Raw genomic sequence first — 19,035 nt, 5'->3', positions numbered from 1 at the left:
CCTCCTTTTGAATCCTGCTGATGTCTTTGCTCTGTTGATATGTTGTGACAGTGAAAGCCAGGGACTGTCTGTGCACTAGGGAATGAGCTTCAGTGATTAGAGTGCTTGTTGGGATCTGCAAAATAGACTGGCTTTGATCCCTGTCTTAATGAAAGGCTGTATGAAGTGGGTCCTACACATTTAAAGATGTGTAGGACATGTAAAAATTTTGTTAGATATACCTAACTATCACTATAAGTTAGGGGACTAATTTTTTGGACACATCTTTATCTTTAGACTCCCAAATATTTCCTTTATAAATCTCTTTCCCTCTGTATAATTCCATCCATGCCTAACCCACTGAACAGATTACAGTTCACATACCCTGAAGCTTGTTTGGGCACAGCACAGTACACATAGCAGCTTAGTCCTAGCAGGACTGTATCTCGGCAGGGCACAGCTTCTGGTCTCAATGGCCCGAATATATCCCCAAAGTGGACTGTGCCATAGAGCCAGACATGGGGCTGGTGGATACCCCTAAAACCCATCTGCTGGAGGAGGACAGTTCACCTAGGCCAGGTGAAGCCAGGCCAGCCTTCATCTTTACTCTGTATCTCCTTGGGAGTTGTTTTCCATGACTGCCTCCAAGCTTTGATGGAGATCATAGAATCATAGAATCATTAAGGTTGGAAAAGACCTTCAAGACCATCTGGTCCAACCATCACCCTAATACCAATGGCACCCACTAAACTATGTCCCCAAGCACCATGTCTGACCTTTCTTTGAACACCCCCAGGGACGGTGACTCCACCACCTTACTGGGCAACCTGTCCCAATGCCTGACTGCTCTTTCTGAGAAGAAACGTCTCCAAATTTCCAACCTGAACCTCCCTTGGCACAACTTGAGGCCATTCACTCTAGTCCTGTCACTGGTTATCTGTGAGAAGAGGCTGACCCCCATCTCTCCACACCTTCCTCTCAGGTAGTTGTAGAGAGCATTAATGTCTCCCCTGAGCCTCCTCTTCTCCAGACTAAACAACCACAGTTCCCTCAGCTGCTCCTCACAGGACTTGTGTTCCAGGCCCTTCTTGTAGTGAGTGAAGGGCCCAAAACCGAACCCAGTACTCGAGGTGCAACCTCACCAGAGCAGAGTACAGAGTGACAATCACTTCCCTGGTGCTGCTGGCTATGCTATTTCTGATACAAGCCAGTATGTCTTCAGCCTTCTTGGCCATGTGGACACCCTGACAGCTCATGTTCAAGTGAGTGACAACCAGCACCCCAGATCCTTTTCTTCAGCACAGCTTTCCAGCCACTCTCATCCAATCCTGTACCATTGCATGGGGGTTGTTTTAGCCAAAATGCAGGACCTGGCACTTAGCCATATTGAATCTCATCCCATTGGCCACTGCCCATCAACCCATCCTGCTCAGGTTTCTCTGCAGGCCTTCCTACCCTCTGGCAGATCGATGACTTGGTGTCATCTGCAAACTTACTGAGTGTGCACTCAATTTCCGCATCCAAGTCATCAATAAAGATGTTAAAGAGGATGGGCCCCAACACCAACCCCTGGGGAACATCACAGGTGACTGGTCACCAGCTAGATTTCACTCCATTCACCACTACTCTCTGGGCCTACCCATCCAGCCAGTTTTTACCCCAGCCCAGAAAGTAGCTTTCCAAGCCATGGGCTGCCAGCTTTTCCAGGAGAATACTATGGGAGAGCATGTCAAAGGCCTTGTTAAATCTAGGTAGACTATGCCAACAGTCCTTCCCTCATCCACCAGGTGGGTCACCTGGTCATGAAAGGAGATGAGGTTGGTCAGGCAGGACTTGCCTTTCATGAACCCATGCTGACTGAGCCTGATCCCCCTGGTTGTCCCACATGTGCAGTGTGATTGCATTCAAGATGACCTGCTCCATCACCTTTCCTAGTACCAAGGTCAGGCTGACAGACCTATTGCTCCCTGGGTCCTCTTTATAACCCTTCTTATAGATGGTCATCACTTTAGCAAGTCTCCAGTCATCCGGGACCTTTCCAGATGACCATGACCACTGGTAGATGATGGAAAGCTGCCCAGCAATCACATCTGCCAACTCCTTCAGCACCCTTGGGTGGATCCCATCTGGCCCCATGGACTTGTGATAGTCCAGCTGGAGTAGTGGGTTTCTAACTGTTCCCACCTGTACTGTGGGGGATTTGTTCCCTCCCCAGGTCCCATGGCACCTGGACTGCCTCTGTGTGGCCAGTCCTGTGAGCAGGTTGCTGGATCCTGGTGATCCCCCCCTGGACTGCATGAAACAGTCTTTTACTTCGCCAGTTTCAAACATGGCACATGGAAGTAGTAGCAGCTTTCTTCAGATAGAAATAATTCAGAATTCCTCCTGTTCCATAGGGTAATTAGGTGACACTGAAGATATTTCATATTCAAGATTTCTTATTAATGAAGTCATTAAGAGCTGCAGAGCTAGAGTAAATAAATATATAAGTATAATCCCCCAAAGGACTTGGCATAATTTATTTATTTCTCTTTTAAAACTCAGCTGTCAACACGTCACTTCTTCTTTTAATAGCTCCATGCTGACATCCTGTATGCCATTTTCTGGCTTCCTGCCACTTTTTACAGGTCTATTCTCCCAAAATGGGGAAAAATAATAATGATGGAAAGTCAGAAATGTCCTTAATAGCACCCAAACAGTAATAATATCATCAATCTGGTCTTGAGGACTAGCAATGTACTTTGCCACTGTTGTAATAATGTAGAGCACTTCATCTGAGAAAATTAGTCAAGTTTCTGGGTATCTGTAGGAGGATTTTAAGCAGATGACCAAGTGTAAACGTGTGCTATTCTGCACGGAGCACTCGTGAGTTTCCTTGAAACTGTTAATAGGAGTTGGGGGAAAAGCAGACACCAGCAGTTCAAGCCTTGTTTAGCTTGAACAGTCACAAAGGACTTTTTGTATTTGGTGTCTTAATAGGCTTTGCTCTGAAAACCTTTAGCCATTAGTGTGTCAAATATCGTTTTCCTTCTGCTATATGTTATGTTCAGCAATTGAATTAGCTAATAAACTCCATGTTCCCTGGAAATCCCTTCTGCCCAGGCAAAAGTCTGTGACAATTTGGACTATAACATCTTCCCCAAGAACCTCAGTTCTACATTTGCAAATTACATGGAACTGTGGAAACTAGTTTCTCTGGAGCTTTGTAAACCTTTACTCTGCATTGTCCCAATCAGCATGACTTATAGATATCTCTTTCTTTTGTTCATTAAAATCAGGGATTGACAACTCACAGAAAATGACAAGTGCTCTTTGATCATTCTCTGGCTGCCTGAAAAATATGTCCTGCTTTGTTTGACAAGTCTGGAATGTGAAAAAAAAAATAATAAAATCCAGGATTTCAAAATATAAAAGGCAAGAGTGCATGTATCAACACTGAAGGATCGACAAGCTGCATCTCACATGCAGAACTAGAAATGCTGAGGACAGCCGCAGAGGCAGAGTCCCCTTTCTATGTTTGCTGTCTTTTTATAGCCTGTAGTGTAAATCTGTATGGTGTTTTTTCTCCCTTGAGTTTATTCAGGTGGAGGTATAAAACTGATGAGTGCTGGAGAAGGTCAATGTTACATATTCATTTTGTTTTAAATAATTGATGATGTTTCCTGTTTCTACTTACATTAATTGCTCTCAGGTGCTGGAGAATTGCTCAGTGAGTTGCCTTTTAATTTAGTTCTTTAGAAAAGCAGCATGCTGCATTTTGGAATACTGTAAGTAATGTGTACCAGGCAGTACTTTCTAACTGGAGGTTAATAAGGGTGTACTGAATGTCTGCTTGGGTGCTATTGCTTCTCCTCATGTGAATGTGTATGCGCATGTGTGAAAAGAGAGGAGGATGAGGTGGAAGACTGCAAGCAGTAAACAGCCTCAGGTGCCTCTGTGTTGTTTCAAAGTATATTTCTTGGTGCCTTGATGTTTAGGGCATTAAGGACCTGATTCAGAAAAGTTTGAAGCACTTGGCTGATATTGATTTCAGTAGAGTTGGTATTATTCAATATCTGTAAAGACCTGGATCACAGATAACATAGTTTTGATTTCTCATAGAGGCAGGCTTAGCTCCATAGTGTAATTTTCCTGTTTTGCTACAGAAACTAGATAAAAGATGTTACCTTTCATGCAAATTCATGCAAAATTGTTTTATGGGTATCATGCCAACACAATAACAGTACTATTAACCTGAATATTTCCTTTCTTACTGTGCCTTTCAAATGCAAATACAGAGGGTTTTAGAGTTAATAATTGACATACTAGTGAGATTCAAAATGTGCTGTAAACTCGGTGAGTGGAAATACATGGCATGGTTTGATTAAAGCAATTATATCTGTGTTATGTTGCTATCTTAGGCCCAAGCTTCCACTGAATCTAAACTTCCTGGCCATCTCTGGATTGGTCTTTGGATTTCAGCTGGAGTCTGGAGTGACATGAACCAACTGATTTATCAGTCGGTGAAAGCCAAGTGCAGGTGGGGGGTGACTTGCACTCCATCCCTGTGCTACCAGGCAGTCTGGGTGGGTGTTTTTCAGTTTTATCTGAATAGTGTAAGGACAAGGTAATTCCACTTGGGGTAATGCTTATTGACTGTGCTTTCTAAATTTACATTATTGTTTGCTTTTCTATGAGGGGGCTTATTGGATTATGACCTTTGAAAATATTTCATGATTTTTAGGATAGAATTGGATCCTCTCCTACTGTTCCGATTTATTTATTAATATATATTTTTTTTTTCTGTGTTGGCAAATAATTTATCTGTTGGTTTTCAGTTTTCTTATTGTGTCATCACAGTATGCTGAGATTGGCCATATTTTTCAGTGTTCCTGAAGGAATAAATATTTTTTTTAAGTTGCCTGCCGTTTCTTGTTGATCTATCTATATTTTTCAGAAGCCTTTAGAGCTTTCATTTCCCTCTAGCTACCAGTCCCCCTGCCTATAGCTCAGAAAGAAAGATGCTCGCTTGGCCCAAGAAAAGCATGTTGAAATATCTGATGAGCCAGATACTAGCTATATATTAGTGTTGATAAATCAGCCCCAGTGGCCCACCACATCCTGTTTTATAACCCACTATCAGCCTCTGCATATCTAATTACAGACATCTCCCTCGGGTGGGTGGCAGATGGGAGTATGAATGTCATTTTGGGCTCCCACATTACTAAAAAATATCTGTTGTCAAGCAAATGCCTGATGTGATAGGCCACATCTCCCATGCTCACCGTGGAGGCATAGAAATAAATCTTTAATCACCCACTGAATGACGGGGACTAGGGAGCATGAGAACTTCGCTGCACTAAAAAAGAGGTGAGAAGGAAGGCAACATTCTGGCCAAGATGATGTCAGTGTTTCCTATTGCACAGTACAGGATGAAGGCCACAGTAGTTGTTGGTTCTCTGCATGCCTGCACCTGATCCTGTGGAGGGGCAGACACCATCTGTGGCTGTTGGGTTTACTGTTCCACTTGTAATAGTAGCAGGGTGAGAGGTTATGTGGGGACTCCAGCAGAAACATGTCCAGCAGAGGAGAATGGATCCTCCACAGAGCCTGCTGAACACCTTGGGATGTGCAGAGGACAGACAGGTGAGCATCAGAAGGGCTCGCCATGTGGATGGCAAAGACATGGAATAACCAGTACATCCAGCTTGGTCTTGTGGTCTCTTGTTGCAGTGGCATATGGAATAACTAGCATGCTGAGGTTTGGTCTTGCAATTTGATTATAGCAGCCTAAGTCAAAGGGGAACTCTGCCTATGGCGTGGCTGTAACTGACCTTAATCACATGAATTTAAACTTAAAATCAGTCACACACACCAAAAGTAGTAGAAATACAAGGGACCAGGGTCTAAGTCAGGTGAGCCCCCATAGCTGCATGTTCCTTTAGCATACAACCCTGTTATAAAACAGGATGTGGTGGGCCACTGGGGCTGATTTATCAACACTAATATATAGCTGGTATCTGGCTCATCAGATATTTCAACATGCTTTTCTTGGGCCAAGCGAGCATCTTTCTTTCTGAGCCATAGGCAGGGGGGACTGGTAGCTAGAGGGAAATGAAAGTTCTAAAGGCTTCTGAAAAATATAGATAGATCAACAAGAAACGGCAGGCAACTTAAACAAAAAACAAAACAAAACAAAAAAAAGTGAAAAATATTTATTTTTCTGAACTGGATTTTGCATATGAACACAGAACTCAATGTTGTTGGGAACCAGTAATTTGAAATTATATATATAGTGTGTGTTTTTTTTTTTTTTTTTTTTAACAAAAAATCTATATTTACTTTTCATTTTATAATAATATATAAAATATTATATATATATTTATAATTATAATAATTATATATATATAATAACTTATTGTATTATAATATAATTCTTTCCTCTTCAAAAAGATAGCTCCTATCATGTCAAGGAATCAAAGTAGGAGGGTTCTGACTCTGCCTCATTTCCTTAATGCAACAGAAATGTGTGTGTTTTGTCCATACACTGAGATCTGCTGTGCAGACATAAACCTTCAACACAGCACAATTTCTTTGTTTTGGCCAAGGCCTTTTGGCCATGTGCCTCCACTGACAGGGCTGTCCCTGGCTGCTGGCAAATGCACTGATTCAGTCCTTTCTTTGTGACACCTCTGACAGCGTGTTGGCAAGCCCTAGGGATGGTGTTGGTAGAAATATGCCCACCCGTGGGACGAAGGCTGTGGCTGGCTCAGCTGCTTTCACAGGGTGTGCACCAAATCTCCTTTCCCTGCAAGGGCAATTCTGTCCCCTCCAGCTCTGTGAGTGAGTGCTGTCTTGGTCTGTGCCATCTATTTTTATATTTGCATCGTCCACTGTGTCTGAATATCCACCCAAACACAGACCACAAGTCAATAAGCCCAGCTGTTTGGCATTATTTACATTATACTGGCATCTCTGCTGACCTAAAGAGCAAAAGAAAATAGCGGGGCATATTTGAGGCTTAATAAAACATTGCAGAAGGGAGTCCTTTCTGAGCTGTTACAAGCATTTGCTGGAAATGCATTTGCTGATTTAACAAACTGGTTAGGACAAATGTTTAACATGCTGTTGTAATGATATTCAGATGCTTTTCTTAGTATTTGTTGATCTGCGAAAATGTGTCCTTGCCCAATTGCACTAGAGAGTGGGATGAAATAAATAAATAAATGTAATGTGATGCGTTTGCACAAAAGTGGAGCAGTGGCTGCCCCTGACAGATGGAAAAAAGTCAATATGATGTCTGAGACAGCCCAGGCTCTGCACTGCAGAATAAATTACATGATTCGCTGAATGCCTAGGCTTCACACAGACATACACAAAATTGGAAAGATAAAAGCTTGCATTGGCTTCAGATGATATTTACTGCTTGATGGATTTACTAGCAGCCCCAGTACAGTCATACTGTATTGAATTATTGGCCTCTATTTAGCTGTGTGTCCGTCGAAGCTTGAGTGTCCATTTAAGTGTAAGTGAGCTGGAGCCCTGCCAAGGCTTTTTGAAGCTTTGTGTACAGAGAAAGATGTGAGCTAATAGCTACTAGCTTGAATAACAGGGAACTTAAGGATGCTGGGGGTAGACAACAAAGTATAAGGTGCATTCCTATCAATATTAATGCCAACATAAATATTAATGCAGGCTGCCCGACACATCATTTTTGAATGATTCTTGTTTTCTTTGTATTTTAACACAAATGGCTGGCAATGACTATGATTTCTCTCTCTTTCTCTCTCTCTCAGGAGGGGGAGTTTAAGAAAGACCATTAGCTTTACAGCTATCCATTGTCACAGCAGCAGGATTTCTACAAGGCAAAAGAGGCAAATGAAATGCTAGCTTTAAGAAGTATACGGCTACGAATACAATATATGATTAGAATAGTAATATAATGTACAAAGCTATTGTTATGGATTCATTATTATATTGTACCACAGCATTTCAGTTAAGGAGCAGAAGCCCATTTACAGCAAGCCCCATGAGATGGTCGCAGCGTTGCTGTAGCTACAGCGCAAGCAAGGCAGGCTGAGTGCTTAGCTGCTTAATGCATTGGCTTTTGCTTCAAGAAGCCTGGGGCTTGGTTTTTGGCCTGGCCCTTGCACATGATGAGTTTAGGTAGTGTAAAAATTCAGCATGCTGAGGGAGGGGACTGCCTTGGAGAAATGGCTGTCAATTGTGATGTTGCTGGCAGAGGTTTTATCCAGTTAACTGCACTTCAGTAAAAGGAAAATAACTGTGTGACTGCATTGTGTTGATCAGCTGGATTGGCAACAAAAATTAGCAGGGTTTTGCTCCAGGTGAATTACTTGCAGTGACAGTGCAAAGGAAAGAGATGATAAGGTAAGATGTGCCTGCAGGAGCAAGGAGGCACACAGATCAAAGAAAGAAGAGAGTTTATTTTGAGATGTGAGTTAAATTCATCTCAGAGCTTCCATCATCCTATAGATAACATGTTCATGCCGAGGATTGACTCATGCTCCCTGGCACAAAGTAATAAGGATATTTACAAGGTTATTGCTCTCAGTTGTCCCTTTGTGCTTTTGCCAAAGGTTACTGCCCTGAAGGACGCATGGCAGATGTGCATATGCACTGGCACTTTGGCTGCCCCAGTTCAAAGCCTACATGCCAGCACAAGACATAGCATCAGAAAATGCTTCAGTTGAGGCCTGCAGAGATTTTCAGAGCTCAGAGTTTTGTTCATGTGTTTCTTAAGCAACCACAAGGTTAAGCAACTATTTTATCTGGATTTTCAGGAATAATGGTAATGGACCTACAGTCTTCTGTGCTTTATCAATAAGCGGGCTGTTTATCACTGAATTAGGAACAGTTCCAACTGTTACCTGATAAAGTGAGACAGAGAGAGTCAGGCTGGAAGACCTCTTGATCTAGCATTCTGATTCTTTTCTTGTTTTGTTTCTTTCTCTCTCTCTCTTTTTTTTTTTTTTTTTTTTTTTTTTTTTCAGAAATTGTTCTTTGCTAAAAATGCAACCAATCTGACTGGTGACAGAGGGAGTGATCACTCTAGACTCTGGAGTGTTTTGGTCACACATTCAAGGCCAAATCAAAGGCCAGTCAAGACTCAGGTAAGGAGAAAAAAAAATGTATTATAGTTTGGGAAAGTCTTGGAGAAATGTATTTTTTTTGTAGAAGTGACACATTCCAACTTTTTATACTGTCTCTGACATTGTTCCTTTCACCTGGAAGTGATACCTCAATTTCTCCCATTTTCTCTGCTTTAGGTGGAAAAGCTTTGTCCAATGCAACAATTGATTTTGTTGAATGTGATAAAAGTTAGTTACTATGGCAAATGATGTCTGAACAGGCCCTCTAGCATTAAATGATGTGAAACAAAGTCATCCATGCTTATGCACCACAGCTTGAAGTTCACTATGAGTTTTTCAACTGACCGATACGAAATGCATCATGTTCATGTCTTCTGTTATACCAAGACCCATTAACAGATTCCAAGAAGAATAAATGTCAAAACAGAGTGATAACCACTGAATTTCACCTCAAAAATACACTTTTCACAATCTTAGCTGATGGTAGGACCCTTGAGAGTGCATGTTCAATGCATTTCTAATAGGAAAGGGATACGTAATCTTTGGTAACATAATAAAATAAGGATTTCTTCAAATTATATATCATGATGCTGGCAAATCATGCCCAATTCTCATTTATGTTAGTCCCTTTATTTTTTTCTGCAAAATTAAAGAGCCACAAATAGGTGTTAATTTAATAAATAAGCTGGCTAAAATTTTCATTCTTGCCCAGTGCTATGTCTGTCACTTCTTTGCAGTTTAAAAAAATGGGGAAAGTGCAGCTCTTATGCATTGGTCCAAACATCTGTGACTTCTCTAGTGTTTCAAGGTCAAGTGTCACTCTCTTGCCTTCTGGAGTGCCTAATTGTAAATGTTCTCAGATTTAATACACACAGTCTACTCTAATCGTCTTTTTAAATATTTCAAAATATTTTTCACTCATGAGAGAGAGAAAAAGAAAAATCAAAAGAAAGTTCCCCCAAAATGTGAAGCAGCATATTAATGAAGCAAGGTTAATTTCTCTGAAAAACATAGTTATCTTGGTTCCACAATTAGATACATGTGCTCTGGTTAACAAAATGAAAACCTTGCATATTTGAAAGTTCATTCTCTTATCCAGCTGTTTCCAGTTTGTCTGTCATTCATTGTTGTTAAATACTGTGTCTGAAATCCTTTGGAAAACAGTGGGTGTCTTTTCACAAAACACTGTGTTTGCACTTCTTAATACTCTTTTGTTCCCTATTTTGTGGCAAATAAACTCTGGGGTAAGAGTATTCCCTAATAAACCCACTTATCCCTTCTGACTAATAAACATGATTAAGCAATTGACAAATAATTGCAACAGTTTAGTCTGAAAACCTTTGTTTGTCTTGGATGGAGTTTCTTTCAGTTCTGTAGAATTTCAGCCTTTTTGTTGTTTGCTTTAATGAAAAAAAGGAAAAAATGCATCTTTTTGCCTGTGTTAAGTACATTTTAGTAAACTTTCCTCCGAGAAATCACCATTCTACATGTCAGAAGGTAGAACTAATATGTGGATTTTGAAGAGAAAAGTATATTTTTCAGTCCCAATGAACAGTAACCATAAGTCCTTGAAAACACATATTTATTTTTTTCATGATCAACTGATTTTTCTGGTTTACCTGGAGATTCATTCAGCATTGGGCAGATTTTACCTCAGGACTGAACAGGACTTTCCAAGTCAGTACTATGTGTGCATGAACATTTTAAATTAGTGCAAGGTCTCTCTTTCATCCTTTCATGAAACATTTGTTTATTCTGTGCACTATGGGGGGAAAAATACCAAATTTAAATGCAGTGTGTTAAGAGCAAAGTTTTTTGCTTCTCCTAGCAGTATTTCTTTGTATCACTTGCACACATGCTTATAGTTTGCCAAATATGTTTTTAGGAAAAAAATTTCCCAAGGTCATACTGGCAAGCCTATTGCAGTTATTTTTGTCTTCCTCTGTGGCATAATCTGTCTTCAAAAGTCATCTGGTAATTTCCACATTTCCTGCTACTTCATGGATTTAGAACATTAAAAGTGTCCTTGTTCTTTTCTGCTTCATTTCCTGTGACACTTTATAGCTTCTGTGGCTTTGGTTTTGTACTAAAGGTTTTAATTTTGCTGTGGGGTATTGGAAAGTTTTTTATGGCTTGTGGAGTATGTGGGGGATGTGAGGCAGAGGCTCAGTGGACTCTGTTGGTGACTAGCCAGCCACTCACATGGCAATCTGCTTCTGTAACAGGCTGGACATGGTTCTTCATGCAGTCCCTTCCAGCCTGTCACACTTCAGACCCTGGTCCCAGAGGCTTCACTTGAGGTCGCCCCAGGGACCACTGTGGTTTCTCCATTACCGGCACCTTCCCTGTCAGCACGCAATGTTTCTGCCCCAAACCTGCTGAAACTACCCACTCCCCACCCCCCTCCAATCCTAGTCATCAAAAAAAGGCAAAGTTTATGAGTGTGAGTCTCCAGCAGATTTCCCAAGTGACACCACTATCTAAAGATCCCTCCCCAAATAATATGTCTGTTGATAAAGAAGGAAACACTGCAGGTTAATAAGTCCTTAAAGTATACTTAGAGAAAAACAAACCATAAAACTGAGCTGGTTCCCCAGGTGGACTAGAGATAGGATAACTGAGAAAGTTTTCTGTGATTTGGGAACTGAATAATATATTGCAGAAGTAGAGCTCTCCTGTTATATATGATTATGGTTTGTCCTGTTGACAAATATCTATCTATCTATCTATATATGTATACACACACACACACACATATATATATATATATATATATATATATATACTTCAGGTTTCAGAATATGTCAGTTACATAGTGCTTCACTAAGTGAAATACAAATCTCCTAGCTGGATATCTGGAAACAGCTGTAAGCCACAAATAAATGTTATATATCACCACAGAGTACTAATTGAGTTGCCTATATTGTGTATTCAGAATGAGGAACTGAAGTTCTGTCATGTAAATGATGTGAGTTCTGAAACAGGAAGCTAAGAATGAGAATAATTGACTTATTCTCAACTGACAAAAAGCAATGGCAGCATTCAAGGTGTTTATTAGTAAACTGGTAGAGATGGTAAATACTATGGTAGAATTAAGTACACGTAGTGGACAGCACAAGTACTGAAGTGATTCAGTAGTAAAGAGGACTGCAAAAAACTTCACAAATGCCTAACATAACTGGACAACCAGTAGCAGATGAAATGCAACCATGCACAGTGGAAGGAGCATTTTAAGCCTCTGGTGGATACTGCATTGGCCACTGCTTCTGAAGAGACAATGTGGGCATCAATGTGAGCAGCTGTGTTCACAGTAAGTACCCAGTTGTGGTAATAAAAGTGAACAAGAGCACTGTGTAAACTAAATTTGTTGCTGTGGCTGCTAGCCCACAGAGGCTGTCCGAGACCAGTCAACTATGCAACCATAGAACTGGCTAACTGAACTGAAGCATTATATCTGCCTCAGAAAGGTCTAAAATAATGTCTTGGTGTGTAAGGAATGCTCTTCCTATGACCAAACATCATAAACTACATGAAGCTGTATTGCAATCAAGTTTCTGGTGCTGGTGAAGGCTATTGATGATCACTTTAACCTGTAGCATCCTGATAGAAGGAACAGATTGTCCTAAGCTAATGAAAAGTTTTCCTACAGAGTGCTTTGCAAATGCCTGACACAGGGCAGATACTATTTGAGAGGCTCAGGGCTTGTAAAGGGTTAGTATCAAGACAATCTCAGACAGTCTCAGGCTAAATGACTTGTAGGCAGGACAGCATTTTTCTTGTGCCCTGATAGTCAAAGGAAAGATACATGAAGAAAACAGTTTGATCAGAGAGGAAAAAGCCAATTTTTTTATTTTATATATTTTTTTAAGCTCTTTGTGCTGTACATGCAGGCTCTTCTGAGAGTACTACTGCTATCAGAGGGAGAGTGTGGGGTGAGGCTTGCTGTACACACCTTTGCTTGGAGTGAGATTTATGTCTTTTAGGATGCAGGAGCCCTGCATAGGTAGCTCTGGTCTCATTTTGTGAATATAGCCTGTAACAAGTATCTCAAAATGGAGCAGCAGAAAAAAAAATCTGGCAAAACTGACATTGCCTCTACAAACACAAGTGCTGGGCAGCTGCAGTTGCAGCAGCCAGGGGAAGTGCAGCTTCTGCCAGAGCTTGTCACAGCCAATTTTCACCAGACCTCCACAGGCACCTCTGTGACCAGAGGACTGACTTCCTGCCAAACGTCAAGTTTCTGTGGTACTTTACTCTCCAGCATGCTAATTCAGGAAAAGCTACAGCAATGGAATTAAAATGGTGAATTTTTATTTTATTTTATTTTTTTTCCTTCAGAATAACCAAACCAATTTCACTCAAGCTCCTGAACAAGGATTTTTCCTCAAATATATCTTCAGGATACAGACTGTGCACAGCGTTTGCTATCCATAATGCTTTACACTTTTCCTTATGATCATTTTAATCACATAACACACAGAATAAGTGTATAAAAAGCAAAAGAATGAGTTCATTCTGTGTTTTTGGAATAGGTTTTTCAGCAAGGCATATTGTTTACAGAGTAGCTTCTTTCCCAATGTAATTGCAGTTATATTTCTAAGTAATGAAATATATCACCCCAGAGAAAATAATAAATCCATTAGTTCAAAGCAAACCAAATATTTAATATATATACAAAAGAAATATGAACAAAAGAAATACATCATTGTATCACCAGCATTTCCAACTGAATCACTTCCAAAGTAAATCAAAACTCTTATTGAAATTGTTTCTAGTTATCATGATCTCACTGGGAAACGAAAGGATTTTCTTCAATAGCCTGTTATAACTCAGTCATTATACCACAGTGAGGTAATTTGCTAAAACAGCTGCCTTTAATGAGCAAACCTTTCCATCCAGCAGAACCCAAATTGACGCAAACAAACTCATGTCAGTTTTTCTTACCAAAGTATAAAATCAAAGTTCCTTCTGCTCTTATGGGAAAAGTCTTTGAACTGCAGGAACCATAATTTCTTTCCTGTTTGATGGCCTTTCTCTTACCCTCATACCCACAGATGTGGCCCTCGTTGCAGGAGTGTTGATATCATGCCACCTTTGAGACAGATTACAGCATAACTGGGAATGTGTTTGCAACATAAACCTTCCACCAAGGAACCAGACAAAATTAACGGTTGTTGGAACTTGTTAGCTTTAGCGAGACAGCACTTGTGGATAGTTTGTTTTCATAGTATTTTTTTCTTTTAAGACTACTTTTTCTTTCTTTTTTTTTTTTTTTTTCTTAATGTGTTAAAGAAATTTCCACTGAATCTTAATAAACCCAAAGTACTACTTTCATGCACAAATTCCTAGCTATACTGGCTACATGTTTCACAAAGGATCAGGAAACAATAGGGCTGCCATAATTTTGCACTCTGAGAGAGCTGTATAGAGCTGTAATCTCTTAAATTAATGCTGGAGGTAACCTGGCTTTTTGTCAATTGTTTTTATCTAAACCATATAAATATTACTTTTTTTTTATATATATATAATCATTTAGACTGAGATAGAATAATCGTATTTTCTTTGTACTTTTTAAAACCACATTTTATCTTTTGTAAATCTCAAGAGTGTATGCAAAATAAATGAGCATACATATTTCATATGAGCATTTTAATTTGCTATCAGAAAAGACTTTCCAATACGTTGTATAGAGATACAGAATTCATATTCAAAAAGGCATTCTAGTTTGTTAGTTCTTCTTAATATAAAATTTTGTAAGTGAAGTTTAAAAACATGTTTATTAAAATTAGCGATGGAATGAATTCCTCTGTCTAAACATTTTCTCAGTCAAGGACCTGATGTATTTTGAGTGAAGTCAGTGGAAAGTCTGCCAATGTCTTCAAGAGAAGTTACATTAAGCACCAAATGGGGAAAACCTGGATCCCATTGCACTTGGGTTATATTTCTGTTATTAGTGGTGCCAAAATGCTAGTTCTAGAAAGTCTTAAACTTTTAGGAAGTTCATCTTGGGATTCATATCTATCTCTGTGCACTCTTAACTCTGAGAAAGAAATCTACACCTACAGAAGTGTTTTTCCCAGTATGTAGCACTATCAATGTGCTTAAAATATTACCCTCACTAGCAGCCTAGTGAATGTAGCAAGATCCTTCAACACTGCAGTGATAAGAACACAGGGATCAAAGTACTTTGTGGAAAGTGTGGCTTGCAATAACCTGTTGTTCACCTTGGTCTGCACTTTCCTCCAGAGAAAACCATTGTCCATAATCTATGAAGTCTACATTTGGAAGCTCAGAAATTTAATGTGGCTATGAATAAGGTTATTGTTCTGCCTGAAGTTACACAAATCCTTGTACTATTATATCAGCAGTTTGGGATAAAGAATTGTATGAATTTGTAATATCAACATATTTAATGTTCTCCTCGACTACTGGGTGTAATGTAAATTCAATGTGCAATATGGCAAGGTTGTGATACTTTTTATTGTCTGAAAGTATTGGTTGCCACTTGTGTCTCTTTTACCCATATGCTGCATATTACTGGTAATGGGAATTATGATTGAAAGCAAATTTATCCCTCAGTGGTTTTAGCCTTGTGCCAGCTGTAGATAATAAGAAAGTTTCTTTTGACTTCAAAAGGACAAGAATCACTGTCAAATGCAGGAAACAAAGTAGTAAGGTCTAATAGTTATACAAAAGAAAGGTAAAATAGAAGCTTCTGCCAATCAGTCTACTGCTAAGAGGGTTATGAAACATGTTTTGCAAGAATATACATTCCTCTCTGAACATAAACACAGCTAGAAAAGATTAAAAGGCAAATATTGTGTTTACTGACATTTAATGGGCAATGATCTAACAGTGTGCACCTGCTTGTCAGACTCCTATCATTAAAAGTACTTATATTCAGGTTCCAAGTGTTCTATTTCATTTAATTGGAGCTTAGTTTTATACAAAGTATATTGTCCTTACTCTTTGGTATATCACAATAAGGAAAGCTAAATTCGGTTCACATGTTTTATTAAGAGCTTTGTGTAGACAACAGACCTGTGGGAAAGAGGGAGATCACTACTTGGAAAAAATTACTTACACTGTAAGTGGTTTTTGATTCTCAAGGATGTTTATTTTAACAGGTAAAGGAAGTTTAAAAGACCTTAAATTAAATTAGTGTTATACAAAGCTCAAATAGCGGCACTGGGCAATATCTTCTGATAATATTTAATATCCTGATTTATATTAGATGTAATAAATAGCAATCACTACAGTGCATCTTAATTTAAATTTTTAAGTACATCTGTAGTCAATGTTAAAGAAGCGAGTTTATAGCAGGTTTCTTAAATATTTCAACCACAGCAATAATATAGCTACTGCGTACGTGTCTATGCTTTTATGCTTATGGGTTTGATTATATGTTTATTACAGTATTTCTGCAGCATCCAGTGTTTTTTTTTTTTTTTTTTTTTTTTTTTTTTTTTTTTTTTTTTTTGTTAGTGTTGTTGATGTTTTTCCTCTGGAAAGAAGGTTATAATTGCACTTAGATCCTGGTGAGCAAAAGACAAAATAATCTGCTATCATCAATATCTTTCAAAAAAATCTCTGCTTTGGAAAAGAGGGATTGATTTCATTCCTTTCCAGCTAACTGTTATGCTCTCCTTATGCTCTCCTTTTCCCTAATGGGGTGCAAGATGACTTTCATGAAACAAAGTTTTGACAAAAACTAATACACTTAAGACCTAGTTTCTGCATGACTAACATGATGAAGCTTGTTGCTAGTTTTGTCAAAAACAGAGAAGCAGATAGGTGGTTGTCTTTCATCAGAAAGAGGAACAAAAAAAGAAGTTGTGTGTCATTATTGCCTATGGACATCAGCATTCTGTCCATCACAGCTATAAATAATGTTTCTCTCTCTTTCTCTTTCTATTTCTCTCTCTCTCTCTCTTTCTCTTCTTTTTTTTTTTTTTTTTTTTTTTTTTTGAGGGTGGGAAGGGGGGGGGGTCCTGTGACAGGAGATGGGTCTGAAGAGAGAAAGAGAAATTATGCATGCCCTCTGTATCTTGATGAATTTCCCTGAACCTTCGGGTATTGGCTGTCATACCCTACCAGCAGCTGTGGCCAGAAGCCAAGCCCAGAGTTCTCCAAACCTGAGCACTTGGTTTAAAGACTGGAAAAAGATGGCCTTTTCTTTATTCACATCTAAAAATTTCAGACCTGGCTTTGAATCTGCTGTTGAAATCTCTGAACTGTGTTTGATTTTAACATCTTTAACAGTGGCTAAGTGAACTCTGATATATTTACACTGTTTTTTTTTTTTTTTTGTTTGTTTGTTTTCCTAAGAATACTTATATTTTCCTAGGAATGCTAATATTTGTGATAAAGATTTCAACCTTAATTGAAGAAAGCATAAGACAAAATCCATAGGAAAATTTTAAAATTATCTGTGTAGATGTCCAAAATCACAACTATATTTTATTTTGAATTTCCTTACTGTTCATTGTTTATGTGACAATGTAAACTTTACTTTCTATTTTGGTTTTGGCATTGTTTGTTTGTTTACATTGGACATAGGTTCAGCATAGGAAGTTCAACTATAGGCCTCTTAAAAGGTTTCTTTGGCCTCTTATGTAGAAAAAAATCAGGCCTGGACTTAGTTTTTAACACACCTATTAGTTAGTATTTGCCTTTGGCCCAGATCCTTTTCTACTTACAATGTAGCTATGGGACTCGGGTTTCCAAAGCTTTGTGTACTTATGAATACATTGGGCTTACAAGAAGTTATTATTTTGATCTGTAATTGTGCAATGGGAGTGGGCAAATCAAGTCTACATTCTATATTTATATGATACTCAAAAATATTTGGTAGGCTTTGTAAAGGCATAGTTATGCGTTAGCTAAAACGTTTTTATACAGTTCAGCTTTTGAAATCCAAGCTAGCAGGTTTCTTGCAGAGGAAATTCATTTAGAAGTGTGGTTGCAATTCACACTTCACTACTACTTCACTGCTGTTCAAAATAGCTGGGTATTAGTGGGCACATCAGAAAATAGGCAAAGCCAGGAGGCGTAATGTATTTTCCAGAAAACCCTCATCATAGGATTTGTTAGTGATCACCATGCAGGGAACAAATCCTCCCAGAAACCTGCCTTAACTTCTCCCAGTAGCTCTGTGAGCACAGTGATCGCTTGCTGCAGACATCAACCTTGACAAGAGTGGAATCCAGTTTGGTGCAGTGAGCTTACATACACATAGAAAAAAAAAATGTAGCTTTTTTTTTTTTTTTTTTTTTTCCTCTTGTGCCTAAAGATCAACAAGATGATTTAGAGGTCAGCAGTGAATATGTGGGAACTTAACAATGATTAACAGCACTTTCAGCTGTAAATTCGTGACTGAAAACTACTTGGCAAAGGGAGCAATTTTATTGGTTGTTAAAACATTTTTAAAAGGTAGAATAATATATAAGGCTTGCTCTGCTACACAGTAATTTTAATGGTCAGCTTTTTTTTTTTTTTTAATCTAATTCTACAATATTAATTTTCTCAAGAATAACACTACTTAATTACAAGGGCTTTAATAAACCAAATCTGTTGGTTTTGTATGTCTTGGGATAATCAAATTCTCAAGGGTACTGAGGTGTTTTGCTTCTGCTTCATAATTGGCCAGGATTGTGATTATTTTATGATAAAACTCAACCTCCTGCTAGGTTGCACTACTTAATTAATGTATCTTTTCCAAAGAACTTACCAGCCCAAGAGAAAACAAGGCTGAAAACAGATTTTACTACTCTTACTACTGAAATCATTTAAAATGTAGAAAAGAATTTGTTTTCTGTTCTTGAAATAAAAAGGTTGGAGAATAAAAAATAAACTTTCTGCCTTATTTCTCTTTCTGAACAGTTTCAACTCATTGCTTACTAAATTGAAACAGGAAGCATTTTTATTTAGTTGCATTTAATGTATACTACTATAGGGCAAGTGT

The 19,035-nt window shown here is 38.8% G+C and overlaps 1 long non-coding RNA gene across 1 annotated transcript in view; it reads left to right on the top strand.

Annotated features, from left to right (window-relative positions):
* Positions 1-5,436: 5,436 nt before the first annotated feature.
* Positions 5,437-19,035, top strand: part of LOC137848517 (uncharacterized) — a 73,050-nt gene continuing 59,451 nt past the window's right edge. Inside the window, exons 1-2 of the long non-coding RNA XR_011091405.1 lie at positions 5,437-5,604; positions 8,973-9,092. This is a non-coding gene — a long non-coding RNA (uncharacterized lncRNA). The remainder of the gene's footprint in view (positions 5,605-8,972; positions 9,093-19,035) is intronic.

The sequence above is a fragment of the Anas acuta genome, chromosome Z, assembly GCF_963932015.1.
Source record: "Anas acuta chromosome Z, bAnaAcu1.1, whole genome shotgun sequence".
Classification (NCBI taxonomy): Eukaryota; Metazoa; Chordata; class Aves; order Anseriformes; family Anatidae; genus Anas; species Anas acuta.
Note: the sequence above shows the minus strand (reverse complement) of the source record. Positions and strands in the feature narration are given on the sequence as shown.